Source organism: Oryctolagus cuniculus, chromosome 19 (assembly GCF_964237555.1).
Source record: "Oryctolagus cuniculus chromosome 19, mOryCun1.1, whole genome shotgun sequence".
Taxonomy (NCBI): Eukaryota; Metazoa; Chordata; class Mammalia; order Lagomorpha; family Leporidae; genus Oryctolagus; species Oryctolagus cuniculus.
In genome coordinates, this window is record NC_091450.1 from 35,151,945 (window position 1) to 35,179,314 (window position 27,370).

Below are 27,370 nucleotides of genomic sequence, written 5' to 3' on the forward strand. Positions count from 1 at the left end.
ACAAGTTTCCATTAGTTGTGTTTCCAGAGTGGCCATGAGAAGCCGCTCAGATGTAGTCAGCTGACGCCTAGTACTAGTTCTGCAGTATAAAGCGTAAGCACATCAGAGCACTGTGTTGGTTTCTGATTTTCAGACTGCTTTTTTCTTTGCTTTTTATAAACATCACAACTTGAATTAACATATCTCAGTCCACTGCTGTGGATAGACGTTAAACCATGTGTTGTAGAAAATAGGGTGTGGAGGGAGAGTTTCTGGGGGATGTTCCATCTCTGTCTGGCTTCTTGGTGATTTGGACCTGGGTCAGTGATAAATTCATGCTTCTCTCTGGTCTGCTTTGCCTTCTAGGAGTCCAACTGTATATTATTCTAGCTATTTGTTCCTCCAGGTTATTGCTTTGCAGGTTCCTTTGAATGCCTGTTATAATTCAGGCCTATTTTTGGTTAGGAACGGCAGCAGTGGAGATCAATGTATGTGTTACTGTTGTCCCACTAAGCAGCCTGGAGTAGAGCCGATGGGTTTACTTCACAGTGTGAACTTCCCTTAGTGTCCCTGGAAGCAGCCTCGACCACTGCGTGCAGGCAACAAAGTAGCAGGACAAAGACACAGCAAACAATGCCATGGAAATTTACTGTTGCAGGGAGCTAGGCCATGCTGCATTGGCTTCTGCATTGGCAGTGCTTAGCCTCGACAGCAGGGCCATCTGCTGGGGCTGCCTCCTTCATACAGTCAGCCCTTCTTTCTTAGTGACCATGGCTCCTGTGACAGCAAAGCTACAGGTTTGGGTGGTGGAAACTGTGGAGGAGTCAACAATGTGGAGCAGCTTGAGTATATTTCTTTGGTGCTTGAATGATCCTGGCCCACCCGTACAGCTTCTGTGTCTAACATCACAGCCTTCTGCTGCATGGTGGCTCTGCTCTGTCATGTATCAGAGACCTTTGGGTGGCTCCAACAGCAGGCAGTCACAATTGATCATAATGAAAGGACTAAGAGTAAAAGGGAGCACATAAACAAGTCTAGTACCTCCTAATACTAACCGATAGAATAAATAAAGGGGAGAGTGATCCAACATGGGAAGCGAGATACTCAGCAGACTCATAGAATGGTAGATGTCCTAAACAGCACTCTGGCCTCAGAATCAGCCCTAAAGGCATTCGGATCTGGATGAAAAGCCCATGAGAGTATTTCAGGCATGGAAAGCCAAGACACTCTGGCCAAAAAAAAAAAAAAAAAAAAACAAACAAACACCTAAATGAAAGATCTCTGTGAGTGAGATCCCAGTGGAAAGAACAGGTCTTCAAAGAAGGAGGTACCTTTCTCTGAAGGGAGGAGAGAACCTCCACTTTGACTATGACCTTGTCTAAACAAGATAAGAGTCAGAGAACTCAAGGGGCTTCCATAGCCTTGGAAACTCATGACTGGAGCATGGGGAGATTACTGAGGCCATAAACAAGAGTGTCAATTTGTAAAGCCAACAACAGGAGTCACTGTGCACTCGTTCCTCATGTAGGATCTCTGTCCTTAGCGTGCTGTACATTGAGACTTAATGCTATAACGAGTACTCAAACAGTATATTTCACTTTGTGTTTCTATGGGGGTGCAAACTGTTGAAAGCTTTACTTAATGTATACTAAACTGATCTTCTGTAAAAAAAAAAAAAAGAAGAAGAAGAAATTATCAATTCCCAACTTGACTCTCACTGGGATTACTGGGATTAAACATGACAATAGGTCTGATCTGATTTCATCATCATTTAAAAAATCATCTATTATGTTTCACTTTATGTTTCTGTGTGGGAGCAAACTGTTGAAATCTTTACTTAATGTATGCTAAACTGATCTTCTGTAGATAAAGAGAATCGAAAATGAATCTTGATGAAGGGGAGAGGGAGTGGGAGAGGGGAGGGTTGCGGGTGGGAGGGACGTTATGGGGGGGAAGCCATTGTAATCCATAAGCTGTACTTTGGAAATTTATATTCATCAAATAAAAGTTAAAAAAATGTTTGGTAAGTAAAATAGTAGTATCATAGGCTTAATAATAGTAGCTTGTCTCCCCATACGTACATGTTATAAAAAGTTACTAGGAAATTACTGAAAACAATGGCTAGCTTTCTTTAATATTATTTCCCTCTAGAGTTGAGTCTAGATCCTTTCTAAGCCAAATAAAGTACTGAAACAGTAATTACTGAACATAAGTTTATGTATTCTGTTTGACATCTTGCTTCTGTATCATAAGGAGAAGCAAAATATTTTGGAGTATCTTAATGAATATGAAAAAGATAAGCTGGCGCTGTGGCTCACTAGGCTAATCCTCCACCTTGTGGTGCTGGCACACCAGGTTCTAGTCCCGGTCGGGGCACCAGATTCTGTCCTGGTTGCCCCTCTTCCAGGCCAGATCTCTGCTGTGGCCAGGGAGTGCAGTGGAGGATGGCCTAAGTCCTTGGGCCCTGCACCCCATGGGAGACCAGGATAAGTACCTGATTCCTGCCATCGGATCAACGCGGTGTGCTGGCTGCAGCACGCTGGCCGTGGTGGCCATTGGAGGGTGAACCAATGGCAAAAGGAAGACCTTTCTCTCTGTCTCTCTCTCTCACTGCCCACTCTGCCTGTCAAAAAAAAAGATATCACATGAGGGTCCTTATTCCTCTAGAAATTACAGATTCACAAATGTGTTAGTCTGCTATCAAATGCTGCTCCATGACTGCACTATAGAGTGAATGTTCATGGCTTCCTCAAACATATCTGTTGGTATATTTAGCCTGTTGTGATAGTCTTTGATACTGGGGTTCTTGGTAAGTGATATGGTCACTCTTACAACAGAACCCTATGTGGTTTTTTTTTGTTGTTTTTTGATGATTTCTCTCTCTCTTTTTTTTTTTTTGACAGGCAGAGTTAGTGAGAGACAGAGAGACAGATAAAAAGGTCTTCCTTCAATTTGTTCACTCCCCAAATGGCCACTACACCTATCTGAAGCCAGGAGCCAGGTGCTTCCTCCTGGTCTCCCATGGGGGTGTGGGTCCCAAGCACTTGGGCCATCCTCCACTGCCTTCCCGGGCCACAGCAGAGAGCTGGCCTGGAAGAGGAGCAACTGGGACAGAATCCAATGCCCCCTCAGGTACTAGAACCCCAGGGTGCCAGCACTGCAGGTGGAGGATTAGCCAAATGAGCCACAGTGCCAGCCTAGAACCCTATGTCTTAAACATTACTTGGCTGTTTCTGCTCTGAACAGCCCTCGACAATTTTGACAAATTATTTCAACCATAATTGTTTCCATACTTCTCAGCATGTCCTAGGAAAATAATTTATTTGAAATCACAATTAAAAATTACAGAATCAAATTGTTGCAGGAGTTTGAGTCAGTTTTTTATTTCAGGTTGGATGAGTGTGAGAAAAAGGAGAAGTAAAGTTTCACTGAGGAGGGGATCCAAGGGAGTGTTCCAGTAAGGTTGTGGACAACACAGCTTATTTAGCGATTGCCTGTTGATTGATCAATCACTTATGTCAGGGCCTGCTTTGGTGTTTTGTTTCATGTTTTCATGTTTTCTTCAGGAGTCTGGTTTCTGGTGAATTGAGAAATGGCTTCCTTACATACATTTCAGGAAGTGGTCATTGTCTCTGACCAGGTTATCTCTCTATTGAGGTCTGATCTGGCTTCCAATACCTGGAACATTCTACACATCAAGGAAATGGTCCTGGTCTCTGATGAGCTGAGAATGCCATCTTTCTGAGTAGAAAGAGTTGAAAGACATTACCTCACTGATCACTATAGAAATGCCATAGTTGGAAACTGTTGCTGACAAGTTGAAAATGTGGTGGTCTGGCCGGTGCCGTGGCTCACTAGGCTAATCCTCCACCTTGCGGCACCGGCACACCAGGTTCTAGTCCCGCTTGGGGTGCCGGATTCTGTCCCAGTTACCCCTCTTCCAGGCCAGATCTCTGCTGTGGCCCGGGAGTGCAGTGGAGGATGGCCCAAGTCCTTGGACTCTGCACTCCATGGGAGACCAGGAGAAGCACCTGGCTCCTGCCTTTGGATCAGCACGGTGCGCTGGCCGCAGCAGCCATTGGAGGGTGAACCAATGGCAAAGGAAGACCTTTCTCTCTGTCTCTCTCTCTCTCTCTTTCTCTCACTGTCCACTCTGTCAAAAGAAAGAAAGAAAGAGAGAGAGAGAGAGAGAGAGAGAAAGAAAGAGAGAGAGAGACAAAATGTGGTGGTCTGCTCTGACACCAGAACCTGGTATCTTGTAGTTATTTAAGAAAAAAGGACACATCTATATCCCAGAACCTGTTATTTCCCTATCTTTCTGCTGGTATTTCACTTACTGCATTCTCACAAGATAGCTACTCAAGGAGCACCCCCCTGCTACCCTTACAATGCTATAGTGGATATGCTGACTGATGTGAAATGAGAAGGCCATAGATATCCAACTGCAGCACCAGCAACAATAAGCACAAAGAAACACATAGGAACATCTGACTACAGAATTGCCCACTTTTGGCAACTGAGGTTTATCTTCAGTTATTGAAACTGGAGTTAGAGAAGTATTTAACTTCATAATAGTAAATGAGAAATGGGCATATCTTTCTCATTCATAAGATTCTTTTTTCAGTTGCTGACTGAGTGTGGTGGCTGCAGCTGACCAATTCTACAATAGCTTCTCTGCTGAGAACTACAGGTTGCACTGGGAGGCCAAGATGCAGCCCCTCTCCTACCAACACCTCTTTTTCTGTTCTATCCTCCATGGTAGGAAGGTTTGATTGCTTCTACAACATAAAACTCAAAGATCACAACCAGTTAAATTTGTGTTTTAACTCTGGTATACTACACATAAAACATGAATGCCCTGGCATTGTTCTCAACCATCATTTTTGTACTATGTCTATGATGATTAATAATTATTCTGTAAAGAACTTCGATGGTGTTCATGTTTGCAGGGAATTTCTTCCTATATTAATTATCTGGATTTTTTGGAGTTCCTTCTCCATAGACTTCTCTTATAATTCTGTTTCTGTGCATTCGTTGGTAACAGTCTATATTTCATTTCTGAGTTAAGATTCTGAGTCTCTCCTTTGTAATCTAAGTGTTTGTAATATGTGTTCATTTGTCAAAGAATCAAGTTTGATTCTGGTGATTTTTAAAAAGATGTACTTATTTAAAGGCAAAGATGGAGGGGGGTAGGGAGGGAAAGAGAGAGATATATTCGACTTTCTGATTTAATCACCAAATCAGCACAGTAGCCTGGGCACAATCAGGCCAAAGCCAAGAGTACAGAACTCAATCAGGGTCTTCAAAATGGTGGCAAAAACCCAGGTATTTGAACAAACATCTTCTGCTTCCTATTTGCACAGCAGTGAGCTGGATGGGGAGCAAAGCAATGTGATTGTTTACTTCCCACATACTCCATACAGTCAGGTCCAGGCTTGCCGAAAGCCAGAAGCTTGAAACTCTACAGCTATATCCCACGTTGGTGGCCAGGACCCAGGTTCCTGTGCCATCACATGCTGCTCTCTGTGATCTACATTAGCAGAACAGGTACCAGTAGCCATAACTGTGACTAGAAACCAAGTATACGCATATGGCGCTTAGGCATCGTAACTGGTTGGCATCTTAACCAATAGGCCAAATGCCTATTCCATATTGTTTGTTCTTTTTAAAAACATTTTATTTATTTTATTTGAGAAGTAGAGTTACAGACAGTGAGAAGGAGAATCATGAAAGAAAGGTCTTCCCTCCATTGGTTCACTCCCCAAATGGCTGCAATGGCCAGAGCTGCACCAATCCGAAGCCAGGAGCCAGGAGCTTCCTCCAGGTCTCCCACATGGGTGCAGGGACCCAAACACTTGGGCCATCTTCTACTGCTTTCCCAGGCCTGAGCAAAGAGCTGGATTGGCGGTGGAGCAGCCAGGACCAGAACTGGCAACCAGATGGGATGCCAGTGCTGCAGGTGGAAAGATTAACCCACTACGCCATGGCAATGGCCCCTCCATATTATATGTTCTTTTTTTAAATTTTTTTTATTTTTTTTTTTATTTAATGAGCATAAATTTCCAAAGTACAGCTTATGGATTACAATAGCTTCCTCCCCCCCGTAACTTCCCTCCCACCCACAACACTCCCCTCTCCCACACCCTCTCCCCTCCCCTTCACATCAAGATTTTCAATTATCAATTATTATAATTTAATATAATTATATAAAATTTAATACATAAAATTTAATTTAATATATATAATTTAATTTATATATAACTTAATATATATTATATATAATTTAATATATAATTATATATAATATATAAATATATAATTATATATAATTTAATTTAATATATAATTTAATATAATTATATATAATTTTCAATTATCTTTATATACAGAAGAAAAATTTAGCGTATGTTAAGTAAAGATTTCCACATTTTGCTCCCACACAGAAACAAAAAGTGTAAAATACTATTTGAGTACTAGTTATAGCATTAAACACCTAAGAGTGATTGTGTATTAATTACAGAGTTCAACCAATAGTTTTAAGTAGAATATAAAATTCAACTTTTGTATTGTTGTGGCTTCCCCCCACAACCTCCCTCCCTCCTGTGGCCCTCCCCTCACCCACTCCCTCTCCCATCCTGCCCTTCATCACGTTTCATTTTCAATTACCTTCATATACTGAAGATCAACTTAGTATATCCTAAGCAGGGATTTCAACAGGTTGTACTCACACAACCGAACCAGGTATAGGGTATTGTTCGACTAGTAGTGTTGTTTTTGAGTTTCATAGTTAAACATATTAAGGACAGAGATCCTGTGTGGGGAGCATGAACTCAGTGACTCCCGTTGTTGATTTAACAATTGGCACTCTTATTTATGATGTCAGCAATCACCCGAGACTCTTGCTATGAGCTGTCTAGGCTATGGAAGCCCCTTGAGTTCACCAACTCTGAATTTGTTTAGTCCAGGCCATATCACAGTGGCGGTTCCTTCCTCCCTTCAGAGAAAGGCGCCTCTCTCCTTGATGGCCTGTTCCTTCTGCTGGGGTCTTGTTCACCAGGATCTTTCATTTAGATTGTTTTTTGCCACCGTGTCATGGCTTTCCATGCCTGTGAGACTCTCATGGACCTTTTAGTCAGATCCGAATGTCCCAAGGGTTGATTCTGAGGCAGGAGTGCTGTTTTGGGCATTTGCCATTCTATGAGTCTGCTGTGTGTCCTGTTTCCCCTGCAGGATCGTTCTCTCCCTTTTAATTCTGTCCTTCATTATTTGCTTACACTGGTCTTATTTGTGTAATCTCTTCGACACTTACCCTATCTTTTTGATCAATTCTGTATTTATATTTATCACTTTACCAAGTTTGCTGGCATTGGTACCTGCCTCCTTGGTAAGGTTGAGTTGAAATCCCCTGGCACATTTCTAGTTCCACCATTGGAGGTAGGTCTGAGTGAGTATGTGCCGTCCTATATATCTCCTCCCTCTCTTATTCCCACTCCTATGTTTCACAGAGATCAATTTTCTGTTAATTTTTAAATGCTTAAGAATGGTTGTGCATTGATTGCAGAGTTCAACCAGTGGTCTTGTGTAGAGCAAACCGAGCAACAACAACAACAACAACAACAAAAATACTAAAGGAAACAAAATAGTAAGTTGTTCCTCAACAGTCTAGACAAGGGCTGCTCATGTCATTGTCTCTCACAGTGTCCATTTCACTTCAATGGGTATCATTTAGGTGCTCGTTTAGTTGCCATCGATCAGGGAGAACATGTGATATTTGTCCCTTTTGGACTGGCTTATTTCACTCAGCATGATGTTTTCCAGCTTCCTCCATTTTGTTGTAAATGCCCGGATTTCATTGTTTTTTACTGCTGTATAGTGTTCCATAGAGTACATATCCCATAGTTTCTTTATCCAGTCATCCGTTGATGGACATTTAGGTTGATTCCATGTCTTCTTAGCTATTGTGAATTGAGCTGCAACAACTATTGAGGTGCAAATGGCTTTTTTCACCCCTTTAATTCCATTTGGGTATACTCCAAGGAGTGGGATGGCTGGGTCCTGTGGTAGTGCTATATTCAGGTTTCTGAGGATTCTCCAGACTGTCTTCCATAGTGGCTTTACCAGTTAGCATTCCCACCAACAGTGGGTTAGTGTCCCTTTTTCCCCACATCCTCGCCAGCATCTGTTGTTGGTTGATTTCTGTATGTAAGCCAATATAACCGGAGTGAAGTGGAATCTCATTGTGGTTTTGATCTGCATTTCCCTGATGGCTAGGGATCCTGAGCATTTTTTCATGTGTCTGTTGGCCATTTGGATTTCCTCTTTTGAAAAATGTCTGTTAAGGTCCTTGGCCCATTTTTATTGGGTTGTTTGTTTTGATTCTGTGGTGTTTTTTGATCATTGTGTAGATTCTAGTTGTTAATCCTTTATCTGTTGTGTGGTTTGTGAATAACGTCTCCCATTCTGTTGGTTGCCTCTTCACTTTCCTGACTGTTTCCTTTGCTGTTAAGAAACTCCTCAATTTGAGGTAATCCCATTTGTTTATTTTATCTTTGATTACCCGTGCCTGTGGGGTCTTCTCCAGGAATTCTTCACCTATTCCAATATCTTGAAGGGTTTCCCCTATGCTCTCAATTAGTTTCATGGTGTCGTGGCATGTCTCTAGTTCTTTGATCCATGTTGAGTGGATTTTTGTATAAGGTGTAAGGTAGAAGTCTTGCTTCATACTGTGACATGTGGACATCCAGTTTTCCCAGCACCATTTGTTGAAGAGGCTGTCCTTGTTCCAGGGGTTGGTTTTAGGTCCTTTGTTGAATATGAGTTGGTTATAGGTGTTTGGATTGATCTCCGGTGTTTCTATTCTGTTCCATTGGTCTATCCATCTGTTTTTTTACCAGTACCAGGCTGTTTTGATTACAACTGCCCTGTAGTATGTCTTGAAGTCTGGAATTGTGATGCCTCCAGCCTTGTTTTTATTGTAAAGGATTGCTTTAGCTATTCTGGGTCTCCTGTTTCTCCATATGAATTTCAGCATCGTTTTTTCTAGGTCTTTGAAGAATGACTTTGGTATTTTGATTGGTATTGCATTGAACTTGTAAATTGCTTTTGGGAGAATGGACATTTTGATGATATTGATTCTTCCAATCCATGAGCATGGCAGGTTTTTCCATTTTTTGTGTCGTCTTCTATTTCTTTCTTTAGTGTTTTGTAATTTTCATCATAGAGGTCTTTGACCTCCTTGGTTAAATTTATTCCAAGGTACTTTATTGTTTTTGTGGCTATCGTGAATGGGATTGATCTTAGTAGTTCTTCCTCATCCCTGGCATTGTCTGTGTATACAAAGGCTGTTGATTTCTGAGTGTTGATTTTGTATCCTGCTACTTTACCAAACTCTTCTATGAGTTCCAGTAGTCTCTTATAGGAGTTTATCGGGTCCCCTATATATAGTACCATGTCATCTGCAAATAGGGATAGTTTAACTTCCTCCTTTCCCATTTGTATCCCTTTAATTTCTTTTTCTTGCCTGATGGCTCTGGCTAACACTTCTAGGACTATATTGAATAGCAATGGTGAGAGTGGGCATCCCTGTCTGGTGCCAGTTTTCAATGGAAATGCCTCCAACTTTTCCCCATTCAATATGATGCTGGCCTTTGGTTTATCATAGACTGCCTTAATTATGTTCAGGAATGTTCCTTCTAACCCCAATTTGCTTAGGGTTTTCATCATGAAAGGGTGTTGTTGCATTTTGTCAAATGCTTTCTCTGCATCTATTGAGATAACCATATGGTTTTTGTTTCTCAATTTATTAATGTGATGTATTACATTGATTGACTTTCGAATATTGAACCATCCCTGCATACCAGGGATAAATCCCACTTGGTCCGGGTGAATGATCTTTCTGATGTGTAGTTGGATTCAGTTTGCCAGAATTTTGTTGACTATTTTTGCATCTATGTTCATCAGGGAGATAGGTCTGTAGTTTTCTTTCTCTGTTGTGTCTTTTCTGGGCTTAAGAATTAAGGTGATATTGGCTTCATAGAAAGAATTTGGAAGGATTCCCTCTCTTTCGATCATTTTGAATAATTTGAGAAGAACTGGGGTTAGTTGTTCTCTAAATGTCTGGTAAAATTCGGCAGTGAAGCCATCCGGTCCTGGGCTCTTCTTTTTCGGTAGTGCGTTTATTACTGATTCAATTTCTTCCATGGTTGTGGGTCTGTTTAGATTTTCTATATCTTCACAGCTCAGTTTAGAAAGGTTGTATTTGTCCAGGAATCTATCCATTTCTTCCAGGTTCCCCAATTTGTTAACATACATCTCTTTGTAGTAGTTTCTGATGATTCTTTTAATTTTTGTTGTGTCTGTTGTTACATTTCCATTACTATCTTTGATTTTACAGATTTGGGTCTTCTCTCTCCTTTTTTTGGTTAGTTGGGCCAATGGTGTGTCGATTTTGTTTATTTTTTTCAAAGAACCAGCTCCTGGTTTTGTTGATCTTTTGTATTTTTTTTTTTTTGGTTTCAATTCTGTTTATTTCTTCTCTGATCTTTAGTATTTCTTTCCTCCTTTTGGATTTGGGCTTGATTTGCTGCTGTTTTTCTAAATCCTTGAGGTGCATGGAGAGTTCAATTTTTTGGTTCCTTTCCAGCTTCTTGATGTAGGCACTAATTGCTATAAACTTTCCTCTTAGCACTGCTTTTGCTGTGTCCCACAGGTTTTGATAGGTTGTGTTATCATTTTCATTTGTTTCTGGAAATCTTTTGATTTCTCTTTTAATTTCTTCAATGACCCACTGTTCATTTAGGATCATGTTGTCCATTCTCCATGTATTTGCATATGGTGTAGAGATTCTTGGGTTGTTGATTTGAAGTTTCACTGTGCTATGGTCTGAGAAGCTACATGGTATAGTTTCAATTTTTTTGAATTTGTTGAGGCTCTCTTTATGGCCTAGTATATGGTCAATCCTAGAGAATGTTCCATGTACTGGGGAGAAATATGTGAACTCTGTGTCTGTGGGGTGGAAGGTTCTGAAGATATCTCTTAGGTCTATTTGGTCTATGGCATCAATTAGCTCAGTTGTTTCCTTGTTGAATTTCTGTCTGGCTGATCTGTCCATTGGTGAGAGTGGGGTGTTGAAGTCCCCTGTTACTATTGTATTTGAGTCTATATCTCCCTTTAAATCCTTTAGTAATTCTTTCAGGTAGCCAGGCGCCCTGTAATTAGGTGCGTATATATTTATAATAGTAATGTCTTCCTAATGGATAGATCCTTTAATCACTATATAGTGCCCTTCTCTGTCTCTTTTAATAGTTTTTATGTTAAAGTCTATTTTGTCTGATATTTGTCTGATGGCCACACCAGCTGTTTTTTGATTTCCATTAGCTTGGAGTATCTTTTTCCATCCTTTCACTTTCAGTCTTCATGCATCTTTGCTGATAAGGTGTGTCTCCTGAAGGGAGCATATAGATGGATTCTCTTTCTTTATCCAATCAGCTAGTCTATGTATGTCTCTTTGTTGTGGAATTAAGACCATTCACATTCAATGTGATTACTGTTAAGTACTGTCTTTTCCCCTTCATGTTTCCTGAAACGAGCTGTTTATGTATTTTGAACTTTGTTTGTGGGTTACTCTACATTCTCTTTTTTTTTTGTAGTGAAGTTCTTGTTTTTGTATTTCTGTGTGCAGCACGTTTTGAGCAAGTGTTGTAGGATAAGACGCATGGATACAAATTCTTTCAGTTTCTGTTTGTCGTGGAAGATCTTTATTTCCCCTTCATTCATAAATGATAGCTTTGCAGGATATAGTATTCTAGGTTGGCATTGTTTGTCTTTTAAAACTTGAAATATATCACGCCATTGTCTCCTTGCCTGTAGTGTTTGCGATGAGAAGTCTGGGGTGAGTCTGATTGACTTACCCCTGAATGTGATTTGTCGCTTTTCTCTGGCACATTTTAGGATTTGTTTTTTGTGGGTCACTGAACTGAGTGTTGCCACAATGTGTCGTGGTGAATTTCTCTTCTGGTCTACTCTGTTCGGAGTCCTAGCTATCTGTTGTATTTGTGTGTTGTTATCCAGCTGCCTTTGTTTGAAGTTTTCTGATATTATTTTGTTGAAGACACCTTCCAATCCATTCTCTCTTTCCACCCCCTCAGGGACTCCTATTATCGGAACATTACACTGTTGGAATCTTGTAGGTCTCTGACCATATTTTTTAATTTTTTAATTTCTTCTTCCTGCGTTTGAACTGACTGTATTATTTCTGGAAGTTTGTCTTCGAATTCTGATATTCAGTCTTCTATTTCATCTGTTCGATTTCCGAGGGATTCCAGTGTTTTTTATATGGTCAATTGAGTTTTTCAGTTCTAGAATCTCATTCTGGCTTCTCTTTAGGATCTCTAATCCTTGGGCTTGTTTTTCATTCAGCTCTTGACACTGTTTCTCATTAATTCTAAGTATTCTGATTATTAATTTTCTGAATTCTTTTTCTGGCATGTTTTCAACTTCTTATTCTTCTGCCTCTGTTATGGTTGGTTTAGCCTGCTCCATTGGCAAGTTTATATGTTCTTCTATATTCTTGTTGCGGGTTTTTGTTTTGTTTTTTGGCATTCCATCTGGGTGGTTTTTCAGGTTGATTTCCCTCTGCTATAGGCTGCTGTGAGTCTGTACCAATATCCAGTGTAAGCAGGCTGCTCTACACAGCCCGAATGTAAACAGACAGGATGACTGCTCTCTGCCCGCTGCAGCTCTGGATGCTGCCCTTTTTCCCCCTTCAGGCGCTACTCAGTTTTTTTTTATTGTAACTTGAGTAGGTGGGCGTCAGGGCTTTGAGCTGCCCTCCCTCGAGCAAGAAGTGTCCTGTTGCTCTACTCCACGAAGGTTAGTGTGGAGGCAAAGACAGTTCTCCTTTAAGCCCAAATGTAAACAGACAAAATGGCTGCTTTCCACCCACTGCAGCTCCGAGGAGGCGCCAAGAGATACTGGCTTACTCAGTCTCTCAATTAGTACCCCTGGATTGCACACTCTTTCTGCAGGCGCCACTCTGTTCTGTTTTCTATTTCCTCCCCCACTCAGTCGTGTGTGTCTCAGTGTCCATCCCAGGGTGGGTTGGGGGAGGGGTGGCGGTGGCTGTGCCACGGTGCTGGGCGAGTGCCCCGTCTCACCTCGGCTTCCAGCGCTGGTGTGTACACACTCCTGCTGATGTCCTGTGCTTCAGGTGTCCACGTCCTCCTCATGTGTCCACCCTATCTCCCCAGTTTCAGGAAGGGCTTCTCGTTCCTTAAAAACTACAAATTCTCACCCCTCTTTGAACCTTCCCTTACTGGACCTTTGATGTGCTCCCTCCCTATTCCACCATCTTCCCCCAGAACCTATATGTTCTTAACACAGTAATTTGTATCAATATGTAATGTCCTTTTTGTCTCCTGCAATGATTTTTGTCTCTCATATAATTGTCTGATGGTAGTATAACCACACCAGTTGGATTTTTTACCTATGATACAATTCTACATTTCCTTTTCTGTCCATCACTTTGAACCTCCTTTCTATTGAATCTATAGTGATTTTATGTAGACAGTGTATGGTTGGGTTTAGTTTTAAAGCATTCTGATATCTGCTTTTTCATTAGAGTGTTGACACTATTTATATTGGAATAATTATGACATTACTTCTGAAATTTTACATTCGCTTTTTGTTCTCTCTTAGACTATTTTTATCTCATTTCAACCCACACAGCATTTTCTTCATTTCCTTGAATTTTGTAGTGAACACTTTTGATTCCCTTCTCATTTTCCTATTTGTACATGTTTAGGATACTTTTGTTCTTATTACCAATACTTACCTTGGCAAGATTAATATAGGAGACAAAGAAGAGCATTATTTTGAGGAAAATTACTGGGTCAAGAAGACAATATGGGGTTGGAATTGGGCCTGTTAGTTAATGCACCAGTAAGGATGCATGCCCCAAATATGTAAAAAATCTCAAATGTATATTATATATAACATTCTGAATACATAGCCACTTAGCCTGAGTTGATGCCACCTGCAATAGCACACAAAGACAATGTTCCTATACACCTCAGTCCAACCCTTTTTTTTTCTTGGTCAAAGATACCATTATTATAACTTCTGTGCACTAACATGCTTATTTCTAATTATGTTTATGTATTTCTCTTTTAATTGTAATAAGAAATAAAAGGAAAGGATGGACAACTATAAAACCATCCTCAATTCACCATCCTCTCAAATAGAGCAGGAGCTGAGGAGGGTCGTGGTGTAGTTGGTTTTCATGGTGGCATTAAATTTTGTTCCCTCTCTACATTCAGGAAACACCTTCAGAGCAACAGGTATTTCCCAGAGTTACCTTGATCTTTTGTCTTTGTTCTCAGTCATCTGGATTCTCCAACTTTCCTTCTAACAATAAACACATGGCCACTATGCTTGAATGTGCACTGGTCCTGGGGTTCTTCATACATCACACTTTTTAAAAATGCTTTGGGAGGTAGCCAGAGTGCCAATTTCAGGGGTTCCCAATGGCCAGCCCGAATCCCTTCCTCATGCAGAACAATGTGTCATTACAAGCTTCTGAAACTTTTTCTCTGGAACAATGAACAGTCAAGGTGAATCCAGATCATGTACCTGCTTCATGGAACATTTGAGGGAACTACAGGTCAGGGTGGTGAAAGCCATGGCCACAAGTGACACAGCTGGCAGGCATGGTGTTCTCTAGATGGTCAGATCCTCACAACATTTTGTTTCTCATCTTATAAAATGTGAACCATTGTCTTCTTTCCTCCTTCACCAAAAGTCATCACACCAGAGTCAGTTGGCATATACACTGGGAGGAAAAATAATCCCAAGAAAGGATATGTGTCACATTTGCACATGAGCTGATATAGACTTGATATAGAAAATTTGTAATGCTGAAAATCTACACCATCCTTTTAGGTTTCTCAACCAAAGAATACTTTGATGAAAACACATAGAAGAGCTGGCTGGTAGCATTTATAAAGGATTTGCAGAGGTAGGAAGAAACTGGAGCATAGAGCAATGGCATAGAAGGCTGTGACTGCAATCCAGACACTGGAGATGGAGCAAACAGAGTGTGGAACTAGCAAGCCTTGCTCCAGGACAAGTCTACTGGTTAACACCGTGGTTGGGATGCCCATATTTCATATTGGAACATCTGGGTTCAAGTCCAGGCACAGCTTCAGATTCTAGCTTCCTGCTAATGTGCACCCTTGGAGGCAGCAGGTCATGGGTCAAGTAGTTAGGTTCCTGCTACCCACAGGGAGGACCTGGATGGAGTTCTCGGCTCTCAGTTTCAGCCTGGGCCAGACCTGGTAATTTCTTGCATTTGAGAAGTTGGATTAGCAGATAGGAGCTTGTTTTCTCTGCCTCTCAAAAAATACATAAAAAAATACCCAAAACACCCACAAGACCTTGTTCTAGCCTTGTCCCTGCCATGCTTCCATTACTGCTGGGGAACCCTGAGCAAGTCACAGCCATTTCTCTGAAGCTTTGTAATTTGTCCCGAAGATGCTGATGTACTGATAATAGAAAACCCTGAGGTTCTTTCAAACTCTAAAATTCTGCCTGAGATTTATGAATTTTAATGCATTCTGAATACCATCTTGAATCCAGAAGGGAATATAGATGTAGTAATTCTTAACATAATCTTGTCAAAGTACAAAGGAATAGGCTTGATTTTAAGAATTTTTTTTTGGACAGGCAGAGTGGACAGTGAGAGAGAGAGAGACAGAGAAAGGTCTTCCTTTTTCCATTGGTTCACCCTCCAATGGCAGCTGCGGCTGGCATGCTGTGGCTGGCACACTGCGCTGATCTGAAGCCAGAAGCCAGGTGCTTCTCCTGGTCTCCCATGTGGGTGCAGGGCCCAAGGACCTGGGCCATCCTCCTCTGCACTCCTGGGCCACAGCAGAGAGCTGGACTGGAAGAGGAGCAACCAGGACAGAATCCGGCACTCTGTCCAGGACTAGAACCCGGTGTGCTGGCACCGTAGGTGGAGGATTAGCCTATTGAGCCGCAGCGCCAGCCAAGAATGTTTTTTAAACCAGATTACATCACAACAAGCCCATCATTTCAGCATCTTTCTGTTTTCCTTGTTTATGAAAATGATTTGGGCACTGCTGCTATAGCAGCGGTTGACATTAAAGTCAAATAAGAATATTATGTTTGAAACAGAGGAGAGGATTTAAGCTTATCTTTCTAAGAAATTTATGAAAATATACTCGGCAGGCAGAAATTGCATTGTCATCAAATTAGTTTTCTAAGCTCAAATTTAATTAAAATGAGACACTTCTACAACTGGTTCAATCAACAGAGTGTAAAGAGATTTTGGAGGGGCTGGCACTGTGACGCAGTGGGTTAACGTCCTGGCCTGAAGCACTGGCATCCCTTAAGGGCACCAGTTCAAGACCCAGCTGCTCCATTTCTGATCCAGCTCTCTGCTATGGCCTGGGAAAGCAGTAGAAGATGGTCCAAGTCCTTGGGCCCCTGCACCCATGTGGGAAACCAGGAAGAAGCTCCTGGCTCCTGGCTTTGGATCAGTGCAGCTCTGGCCATTGCGGCCAATTGGGGAGTGAACCAGCAGATGGAAAACCTCTCTCTCTCTCTCTCTCTCTCTCTACCTCTCCTCCCTCTATGTAACTCTGAATTTCAAATAAATAAATAAATCTTTAAAAAAGGAGGGATTTTGAATAGAGCACACAGGAAATAAATATAGTACCACTCAAGCAAATAACCAACACAAAGTTGTCTGTCTGCTGTTGCTGGTGATGCTTCTCAAATATCTTTAACAACTTCTGGATGAATTGGCTTCTGCTGGTGTGAAGCAGGCTCGTCACGCCTGGCTCACACTTGCAAACCTCTCTCCTCCTCACACCTGACCACAAGTCTGTCTCCAAGATCTGTTCAGTGCTTGGTGTCTAGTTTTTCCCAGAAGGGATCCTTCCTCACCTTTATAGACATCTGGGTGGCTACAATGGCCTTACCCCATTTAGCTGGTATAAAGCTTTCACCTTGCTGTTTCTGGTGTCAGAGCCCTCAGGGATCCCATGGCTTGCAGGATAAAATCTACAGCAGCTGAGACTGCCGCTGTTTCAGCTGGGCCAATGAATTAGATTTCTTTACATATCTCTGCACATCTGAGTCTGCATCTTAGAATGCTTTGCTCTTCCTCTGCCAACTCAAGGACTTTTCCTCCTTCCATTCTATCTTGAAATTCACTTCCTTCAGGATGTTTTCCTCATTTAGTAGCTACTCAGCAAGTAAACAACTCTCTTTTGTTGAGCTTTTAATTGCATTAAGTGCTTTTAAGATGAATTATCCAAGTCTAGGGATAAGCAAGTCAGAGATTTTCATTCCTTACAATGTTTAACATTTTGAAATTTGAGAACCAAGTGGGGAAAGTTCCTTATTTCACATGCAGGTCTGTGTATGTTGGCTCTCTGGCTTGGAGAATCTAGTTACTTCCCCAGTGACTTTCACTAGAGTGGCATGCTAAGTGCCATGCAGGAGGATTCCTGGGCTCTTGAAAATGCTTTCCGTGCTTCTCTAGGGATTGTTATTATCTGAAGTCAGCTGAAAAACATAAATTCTTCATTTCCCCAGCCTTTCTATTTGTTGTGCTGCACTTTCTATTGCTATAAGCTGTTTTAGCTGAGACTGGATAATTTATAGACATTTATTGGGAATCATGGTGCTGGAAGCCAGGAGTTCCAAGATCTGGCAGTTACAGCTGGGAGGCTCCGAGGCTGCTGCATGTTATGGCAGAAAGCAGATGATCAGCAGAAGGAAAAGAAGGGGCAAGTCAGAGGAAGCAGCCTGGCTTTATCCCAAGGGACTCTTGTGATAACAAATTTAGTTCTGGAAGAACAAGAGCTCCCTCTTGGGGAAAAGACCTTAATTCATTTATCAAGGCTCCAGCTCTATAACTGACACACTTCCTACTAGGTGCCATGTCCAAAAACTGTTGAAATATTTACTTAATGTATGCTAAACTGATCTTCTATATATAAAGAGAATTGAAAATGAATCTTGATGTGAATGGAATGGGAGAGGGAGTGGGAAAGGGGAGGGTTGCGGGTGGGAGGGACGTTATGAGGAGGAAGCCATTGTAATCCATAAGCTGTAATTTGGAAATTTATATTCATTAAATAAAAGTTAAAAAAATAAATTTAAAAAATGGTTCTTGGGAAAAAAAAACTGTCCCATTGAATAATTAAAGTTCCAAGCCATGAACTTTTTTTTCTTTTTCCCAGAATGTAAGAACACCATTTCATGAAAGTGTAAGTTGGAAACTCTTTTTTTTTTTGTTTGACAGGCAAAGTGGACAGTGAGAGAGAGAGACAGAGAGAAAGGTCTTCCTTTTTCCATTGGTTCACCCTCCAATGGCCACTGCAGTCGGTGCACAGCGCTGATCTGAAGCCAGGAGCCAGGTGCTTCCTCCTGGTCTCCCATGCGGGTGCAGGGCCCAAGCACTTGGGACATCCTTCACGGCCTTCCTGGGCCACAATAGAGAGCTGGACTGGAAGAGGGGCAACTGGGGCAGAATCTGGCGCCCCGACCAGGACTAGAAACCAGCATGCCAGTGCTGCAGATAGAGGATTAAGCTATTAAGCTGTGGTGCCGGCCCAAACCATGAACTTTTAATGGACACTTTGAAACCACAGTGCTATTTAAACCCTATCAGGTTTTTTTTTTTTTTTTTGGTAGAATAGTGTCCTGGGTGACTTTTGTGATACCTCTAAACCAAGGGATAGGAGACGTGTATACAATTAATACTTTCCCACACATTGATTGTACGCCACAGATAATATAAAGGGCTGATGTCAGTCTCAAACACCAAGTGGATTCATGGGGTGATTAACTGGGGACTGTTGACGGAGGCCCATGAGAATGTCACTTAAGTTAGTGGACCCTCGCAGCCTGGTAGATGATGACGAACAGTTAACAATGCATCTGGTTACATGAAATGTGTGAGGTCTGGAAAACCTTGGGTATATCAAAGTCACATAAACAACACAACCTTGATCTGACTTGCATGATCCAGGCAGGGGCTAGTCATAGTTGTGAAAAGCACCAACATATCTCCCGGGATTTCTAGCTTCCCATCCTTATTAATCCTATGAAAAAGCATATTCTCACACTGGCGATTTTACCATACAGCTGTGTATGTTGGGGACCTCTTGACCAAAGGAATAAGATGCTTCTCTGAGAGTTCTTTACCACAAAGCCAGATTAATAGGAGAGATACATGAGGGAGCAACATTGTTTTCAGTTTGGTTTGTATTGACTGCATAGTCAGATACTCATGATTCATTTAAGGTGCACTCCTGTCCATGTTTGGCTTCATCTCCATTGTGTAGCTTATGCCAACAGTTTTGGCAAGAAGGCTCTGCATTGCTTTGCTTGGAAGGTCAGGTGGACACGCCAGAAGGGCTTGCAATCCCTTCTCACTGTATTTCTTCTGAGCAGAAGCCAGGTGAATGGGTTGAAGTGATAGGTCTTTTCCCTTAGCAGAAATTCCCATCTGGGTCTGTTCTTCTGGGAAGGGCTCAAAGCCAATGTCATGACACCAAGCACCTCCCTGCAGCTGAGGGATTTGGCTCTAGTCACAGCTAGGGCTACAGATTGCTTTTCATGCTGATGTAGCTCACAGACAGCAGCATGTGATGGCTGAAGAACCTGGGTCCCTGCCACAAAAGTGGGAGGTGTCCACCTGGTTCCAAACTATGGCCTGGCTGGGACCTGACTCTTTTGAATATTTGAGATGTGAACACTCCATTTGCCCTGCTCTCAATTCAGCTCACTGCTGTGCAACCAGGATGCAGCAGATGATGGTTCAAACACTGAGTATTTACCACCATTTTTAGGACCCAGATGGAGTTCTGGGCTCCTGGCATTAGCCTGATTCTGCCCAGGCTACTGAAATGAAACTTGATTTATGTTTTAAAGTAAGACTGCTAGGTTACAAGCACCTGAAAGCTTTTAGGCAAACAAGATAAACAAGAGTATAGTGGCAAGAACAGGTGATGAGAAGGCAGGAAAGCTTGTAACCCCAGTGTTTCAGCCTGTGAGGAAGCAGGGGAAATAGCCAGTGCCACAGCTCAATAGGCTAATCCTCCACCTGCAGCACTGGCACACCGGGTTCTAGTCCCAGTCGGGGCGCTGGATTCTGTCCCGGTTGCCCCTCTTCCAGGCCAGCTCTCTGCTATGGCCTGGGAGTGCAGTGGAGGATGGCCCAAGTCCTTGGGCCCTGAACCCGCATGGGAGACCAGGAGGAAGCACCTGGCTCCTGGCTTCAGATCAGCGCAGTTCAATTGCCACTGGAGGGTGAACCAACTGCAAAAGGAAGACCTTTCTGTCTCTCTCTCTCACTGTCCACTCTGCCTGTCAAAAAAAAAGAAGAAGAAGAAGGGAGGGAACTCCATGCTAGGAAATCAATTGTCGGCTCTAACCACCCCAGGTATGCTGACCTACCAAGCTGGAAATCTTGCAAGATTGTTAACCAAGTTTCGATGTTGGTACATGCACTTCCTGAACCCATCGTTTGACTGGATGAGTGAGGTTGTTCATCATACAGACCAGTCTATGAAGCATCAGTCAACAAATGCAGGGCCATCCAAGGTGAGTATGTGTCCCTAGAGAGACAAACACACATGTGTTGGCCTTCATTACTTGGATGTGGTTTCCTATACTAAACTGAATTCCAAAGATGCCCAGAAATGAGGGCAGGCAGGAGCCCCCATTTCACTGCTGTGGGTCCTGAGGAGCTGCCTGTGGATGAACCTTTTGTGAGAGTGAGAGTTGTTTGGAGATGGCTGCCCATGTCTACTCTGATACCTTCTTCCTGTATTTGGGGAAATGGGCCCTGGTTGGCCCAGTGATATTTTTGGTCAGCTTGGGGTGAGGGAGGAGGGATTGAGGTAAACTTGGGGGCTCAGGCTTCAGATACAGCTCTCACTCCAGAGTTTTACTCCTTCTGCTCACCCCTCAGGAACTGTTTTCTCTTTGGTCATTTGCCTTTTCAGTCTCATCATTTTCCTGCCCTCTAGTATCCCCTTCTCTTGGCTCCTTTTTTACCTCTTCTCCCTTTCCAGCCTCCTTCTTCCTGCCTAACTATGCATATCAAGGATTATGGCTATGAGTGCAAAAACCCTGCCTTAATCTTGTTTTTATTTTTTTTTATTTTCTGTGTGGTCATAGTATGATAGTTAATTTTACATAATGACTGGATTGGGCTACCGAGTGCCCATACATTTGGCCTAGCCTCATTCTTGATGTGTCTATGTGGGTATTTCTGGCTTGGTTTAACATCTGAACAGCTACAGTGTGCAAAGAAAATGGCCCTTCCTGGTGAGGCTTGAATAGAGCAAAAGGACAGCAGTCTGTAATCAAGAGGTCACACTCCTTCCTTCACTGTCTTAGATAATTGACGTCAGAATATTCTGGATAGTGTTCTAGAATTTGATGAATGACTCTCCTGGGTATCCAGATTGGGAAATGGGCACACACGAAGGTTTCTGCAGTAATGTTTGATCTTTCCTTCACAGGACCTCTGCCTCCACCTCTATGTGAATATGCTCTAGTCCTGGGTGTCTTCCACATACCACACTTGTTTCAATGCCTTTGGGAGGTGGCTCAGGTGCCAGTTTCAGGGGCTTTCAATGTCGGCCTCTGTCCTTCCCACATGCACACCAGCTGTGACATTGCAGACTTTTTCTGAAACTTTCATCTGGAAAAATTAACAGTCTAGATGCATGCAGATTATGTACTTTCTTCATAGAACATTTGAGGGAACTAAGGGCAAGGGATAAAGTTTGTTAATTTCAGAGCATCTTTCTAGTATAAACCTTGGGGAAAAGCACAAAAGTGTCCATTCCTTTCCTTGGCACTCACAACCTAGCAGAGATATTTTCCAGACCAATCTTTCTAGTCTAGCACCATGTACCGGAATATTTGTTTTTGAAGGATCCCATATCTCGGAAAATTTAAAAAACATTTTTATAATGATTGGCTGGTAGCAGGAATCCCATCCTGCTTCGCCAGTTTCACTACAGTCTCACAAAGTGTCTCAGTATGGGATTTTAACTTTCATGTGAAGTGTAGATGCTGTCGAAATCTTTCCATTCTTTCCATATTCTCCATATCCTTTATTTCCAAACATATTTATAAAGTCGTTCACAATGGTCAGTAGCATGTCTTGATTAGGATCAATGCAGTTTGAGATCTTGTCAAAGTTAAGATATTGAGGAAGCAGTTTCTGCTGATTAACTGGAAGTGATCAAAATTCTCTTTCTATTCAATGTGCCAACTCTTACATTCTGGGGCCATAGTGGCTGAGAGCATTTGTGATCTTCCAGAATTGCTAGTGCTCCAGCCTGTCCTTTTCCTCCTCCATGCTGCTCAAGGCAGCTGAGGACATCGCCATGGCCGAGCCCCAGTGCAGGGTGGAGAACAGTGATTCCACCACACCACTTCCAGCACAGCTGCCGCTGCTGTCTGGCCAGCAGCCTTTGGCAGCTGAGTGGCGGGAAGCTGTGCTAAACTCCTCTGCTGCATCCCTGCCACCATCCTTGGCTTGGTGGCAGATGCTCCGTCCTCCTCTTGATGGTGCCAACATGAACCTGCTGCAAACTCAGTGCACATTTCACTCCCTGCTCTCCTCAGTGCTGCCTCCATGCTGGAACCCCTGAGGTGCTGAGGGATCCTTGGCATTCCCCACAGGGTTAAAGGACTGTGCATGGCCTTAGTAAGAGTTGGCCCAAGGCACAGTGACAGGATTTGTGCACGTATTACCAAGAAATATTTCCAAGGTCCTGTACTCTGATGTGTCATGGGCATAATTCCTGGGGCCAATGGCAATGGGGATCTTCCCACAGCTGAAGGGCTCTTGTATGCCACTCCAAGGCTCCCCAAGATACAGCTCAGACACCCAGCGTAAGCCTGGTGGGTCATCTCTGGGCATCAAGCTCAGCAAAGCAGAGCTGCTTCCGTTCATACTCTCCCATTGGTCCCTGGACCAAAGCAGGTGGGTCTAAGGAAGACGGGGCAGGGCTGGGTCCAGGCACCTGAAGCCATCCTTTCTAGTCTTTGTGATCTGACTGGAGCTTAGCTGTCTGACCCTGCCCAGCCCCTTCACTTTTGCTTTCTTGTCTGCCAGTTGCAAACTCTATTCCTGCATTTACAGGAAAGAAGCTGTGGTCTAGCTTCTTCTGCAAGTAGGTGCAGGACCCTGCAGTGTGCCTCAGTGAGATGCATGCGCCTAACCTCCTGTGAGCACACTTGTCATTAGACAAACATCCTGTCATCCGGTGCTTCCAAACATGAGTATTTCCTTCTCCCTGCTTGCCTTGTTCTGGCTTTGATCCCTTACCTTCCTGCCCTTGAGTTCTCATTTTTGTTCCCCTAAAACAATGCCCTGGTCCCCTTTACCTCATTCCACCTCTGACTGTGTAGACATGCCTCAGGACTTCAGACTTAATGGGATTAGAATTAACTTGCTCTATCAAGCATTTAAAACAACATAACTAGGGTGTTGTGTTGTGGAGCAGCAGGCTAAGCAGCTGCTTGCAAAGTCAGCACCCATAGGTCATGAATGTTAGTACCTGTAACCCCACTTCCTATCTAGGCTCCCTTGTATAATGGCTGGAAAGACAGCAAAAAATTGTCCCATTCCTTGGGTGCATGCCTCCCATGTAGGAGACCCAGATGGAGCTCCATGTCCTGGCTGTGGCCTGGCCCAACCACTGCTGCGGTGGCCATTTGGACAATGAACCAGAGGATAGAAGATGTCTGTCTGTCTCTCAAGCTCTCTCCCTGTCTTCTTTCTCTGTTACTTTGCTTTTCAAATGCTAACAAAAATGTACATCTCTAAAGTTACCAGTAGCCTAAGCTCATGCAAAAGAGGAGCCCTATTTTATTAACCACAGCATCTGTAGTGCCAGGGACATCTCTGTCCTTTCAAAAATGGGTACAAATGAGAGACATTCTTCTTCTAAAGATTTATTTATTTACTTGAAAGAGTTACACAGAGAGAAGGAGAGGCAGAGAGAGAGAGAGAGGTCTTCCATCTGCTGGTTCACTCTCTAGTTGGCTGCAATGGCTGGAGCTGGGCCAATCTGAAGCCAGGAGCCAGGAGCTTCTTCCAGGTCTCCCATGAGGGTGCAGGGGCCCAAGGACTTGGGCCATATTCTACTGCTTTCCCAGTACATAGCAGAGAGTTGGATCAGAAGAGGAGCAGCTGGGGCTAAAACCAGTGCCCCTAGGGGATACTGGCACTCAGGGGTTGCCTTTACTCACTATGCCACAGCACTGGCCCTGAGACACATTATTTGTATACCTGGGCCATTGTCTGTCCTAGACTGCAGAAAATGCAGTGAGCGATAAGGACTGTGTCATACACGTACCTGATGGGATGCATTCAGCCTCCCAGCCTGCATTTGTGGTCTGCCTTGTCAGGCTGTCCTTAGTATGCGCCATCTGATAATCCCATCAGATTCTCAAGTCCGTGTATTGAGTTTACAGAGTCTAGATTGTGCCTACTATTTCTGAGCCTCTTTCTGGAAGGGGTGATATGAACTGGAGTACACATGAGGAAATAAAATTATAGCTTCTTCTTACACCTTCGTACTCTGAGGCCTGTATTTTGTTTTTTACTATCTTCCCTCTTCAGTCTCCTGAGAAGCTCAATGCAGGTGACAGAGAAGTGTTTCCTGACTCTTAATAGGAGGCAGATTTGAACTTGAGCATGGCCTAATCAAGTGAGCAATGTGAAACCTTCTCAAACCAAAAAGGAAAACAAGGCATCTGCTAAAGGCATCCTCACAGAATGTATATAAACTACACTTGTTACTTTTGCATGTTGATTCATGTATATGTATTCATTTAAATGGTGTAGCAGGTAGCCCACATTCTCAGATTGCCCTCCAGTCTCTCCTCACCTGAGGAAGAGGCCAACGGTGGGGATCATGAGAGCAGTTGTGTCCAGCAAGCCATTATCACTGACCCAATATTGCAACTCACTTCTCATGTGCAGGGAAATTGGGAAACTTGTCTTATACTCTGGAGGTCTGTCCAGCTTGAAGTCACCTCCTTGTAAAATCTCAGGATGAGCTGTGGAGGGCATGCCAAGGCAGCAACGCAGATCTGTCTCCCAGAGTCTACTCATGGTGGATGGGCCTGAGAAGCTTCTGTTTGCATGGTTTGCGATAGTACCAAGCAGATCTGCGGATGGAGACCTTTGAGTAGGGGCCTCATGCTGTCTCTGGTTGTCTTGAGCAGAGGGAAGTAGAGGTTGGGGAGAGAAGTAGAAGGTGTAGAATATTGCATGACATGTTTAAGCTGTTCTGAATTGTGGAGAGGCATCCTCCAAGATTCTGGGCCCCCAGGCACCTCATCTCTCTCTTGCTTCAGTCTCCTCATGGCTCTGGGATGGACAGGAAAAAAACAACTCACTTTGCTCTTAGCAGATGACCCTCTTCATGAACTAGCTATGCACTGCAAAAGGAGAGGGGGTGAAGAAAATGAGTTGAAATATTTTGACACAAATGGATCTATGGTATCACATCATGATACCAAGAACAACATCCCACATTGTCTGCTTCCACTGATTATTTTTTAAAGATTTATTAATTTAAAAGTGACCATGACAGAGACAAAGGAACACACACACAAACACATGAAGTGGGGGTGTAAAGGGAGGGAAAGAGAGGGAGGGGGAGGGGAAGAGGGAGAGAGAGAAAGGGAGGGAATGAGGGAAGTCTTCAACCCACAGGTTCAACCAGCGCTGGACAGGTAGAATCCAGAATTCAGGAACTCCATGTGGATCTCCGAGGTGGGAGCCAGAGACTCAAGTCCTTGAACCATGGTCTGCAGCCTCCTAGGGATGTTAACATGGAGATGCTTGGAAACAGAGCATCTGGGACTTGGTCTGCCATTCTGATGTCAGCTGAGCAGCAGAAGCCTAACTTGCTGTGCCACAACACCCACTCTGATTTTTTTGTAAAGCTTTATTTGAAGGAGAGAGTGACTGACTGACTGATTGATTCAGAGACAAAGAAGATCTTCCATCTGCTGGTGCCCTCCCTGAGTGACTGCAGTGATTGGAGCTAGGCCACTCTGATGACAGGAGATTCTTGTGTGTCTCCCACAAGGGTGCAAGGACGTAAATACTTGAGATTCTCTGACTTTCCCAGGTGCATTGTGGAGCTGGATTGGAAGTGGAGCAGCTGGAACTTGAACTGCCCAAGTGGCAACATTATGCTACAGCACCAGTCCCATCCATGATTTCTTTTTTCACAAAGAAGACTTTCATTTAAGGAATACAAACTTCATGCATTTCATAAGTACGGCTTTAGGAATATAGTGATTGTTCCCACCATACCCACCCTCCCACCACTCTCTCATCCCACCTCCTGCTCCCTGACCCATTGCCAGTCCTATTTTCTACTAAGGTCCATTTTCAATTAACTTTTTTCTTTTTTTAAACTTTTATTTAATGAATATAAATTTCCAAAGTACAGCTTATGGATTACAATGGCTTCCCCCCATAACTTCCCTCCCACCCACAACCCTCTCCTCTCCCGCTCCCTCTCCCCTTCCATTCACATCAAGATTCATTTTCAATTCTCTTTATATACAGAAGATCAATTTAGTATATATTAGTAAAGATTTCAACAGTTTGCACCCACACAGAAACACAAAGTGAAAAATACTGTTTGAGTACTAGTTATAGCATTAAATCACAATGTACAGCACATTAAGGAAAGAGATCCTACATGAGGAGTAAGTGCACTGTGATTCCTGTTGTTGACTTAACAAATTGACACTCTTGTTTATGGCATCAGTAATCACCCTAGGCTCTTGTCATGAGTTGCCAAGGCTATGGAGGCCTTTTGAGTTAACTTTATACACAGAAGACCAGCTCTTTACTAAGCAGAGTTCCACAGTTTACACCAAAAAACTGTTCCTCAACAGTTGAGACAAGGACTGTTCAAAGTCCTTTCATCTTGAAGTTAGTTTCACTTCATTTTTTTAGAAACTTAATTAACTTTAAAGAAGCACTGAAGAATGATACATCATTTTGCGAGCACCTAGACATAATACAACACTTAGAGGTACTTCATGAGAAGTTAGTGCACAGCAACTCCTGTGTTAACAGTTAAAACTCTTGACCAGCACCGCGGCTCACTTGACTAATCCTCTGCCTGCAGCGCCGGTACCCAGGGTTCTAGTCCCGGTTGCTCCTCTTCCAGTCCACCTCTCTGCTGCGGCCCGGGAAGGCAATGGAGGATGGCCCAAATCCTTGGGCCCTGTACTGGCATGGGAGACCAGGAGGAAGCTCCTGGCTTCATATCAGTGCAGCATGCAGGCCATGGTG

At 43.0% G+C, this 27,370-nt stretch overlaps 2 protein-coding genes and 1 pseudogene across 5 annotated transcripts in view; 1 reads left to right on the forward strand and 2 right to left on the reverse strand.

The window, feature by feature from the left end:
* LOC127482723 (golgin subfamily A member 2) overlaps positions 1-27,370 on the forward strand; it is a 252,334-nt gene that overhangs the window by 42,016 nt on the left and 182,948 nt on the right. The gene's annotated exons all lie outside the window — the stretch shown is intronic.
* LOC138847048 (carnosine N-methyltransferase pseudogene) lies at positions 21,589-22,718 on the reverse strand (annotated as a pseudogene).
* The window catches only part of LOC103347431 (translation initiation factor IF-2), a 779,171-nt gene continuing 777,398 nt past the window's right edge, over positions 25,598-27,370 (reverse strand). The window contains exon 5 of the transcript XR_011384493.1: positions 25,598-25,870. The gene's annotated coding sequence lies outside the window, so the exon portion shown is untranslated. The remainder of the gene's footprint in view (positions 25,871-27,370) is intronic.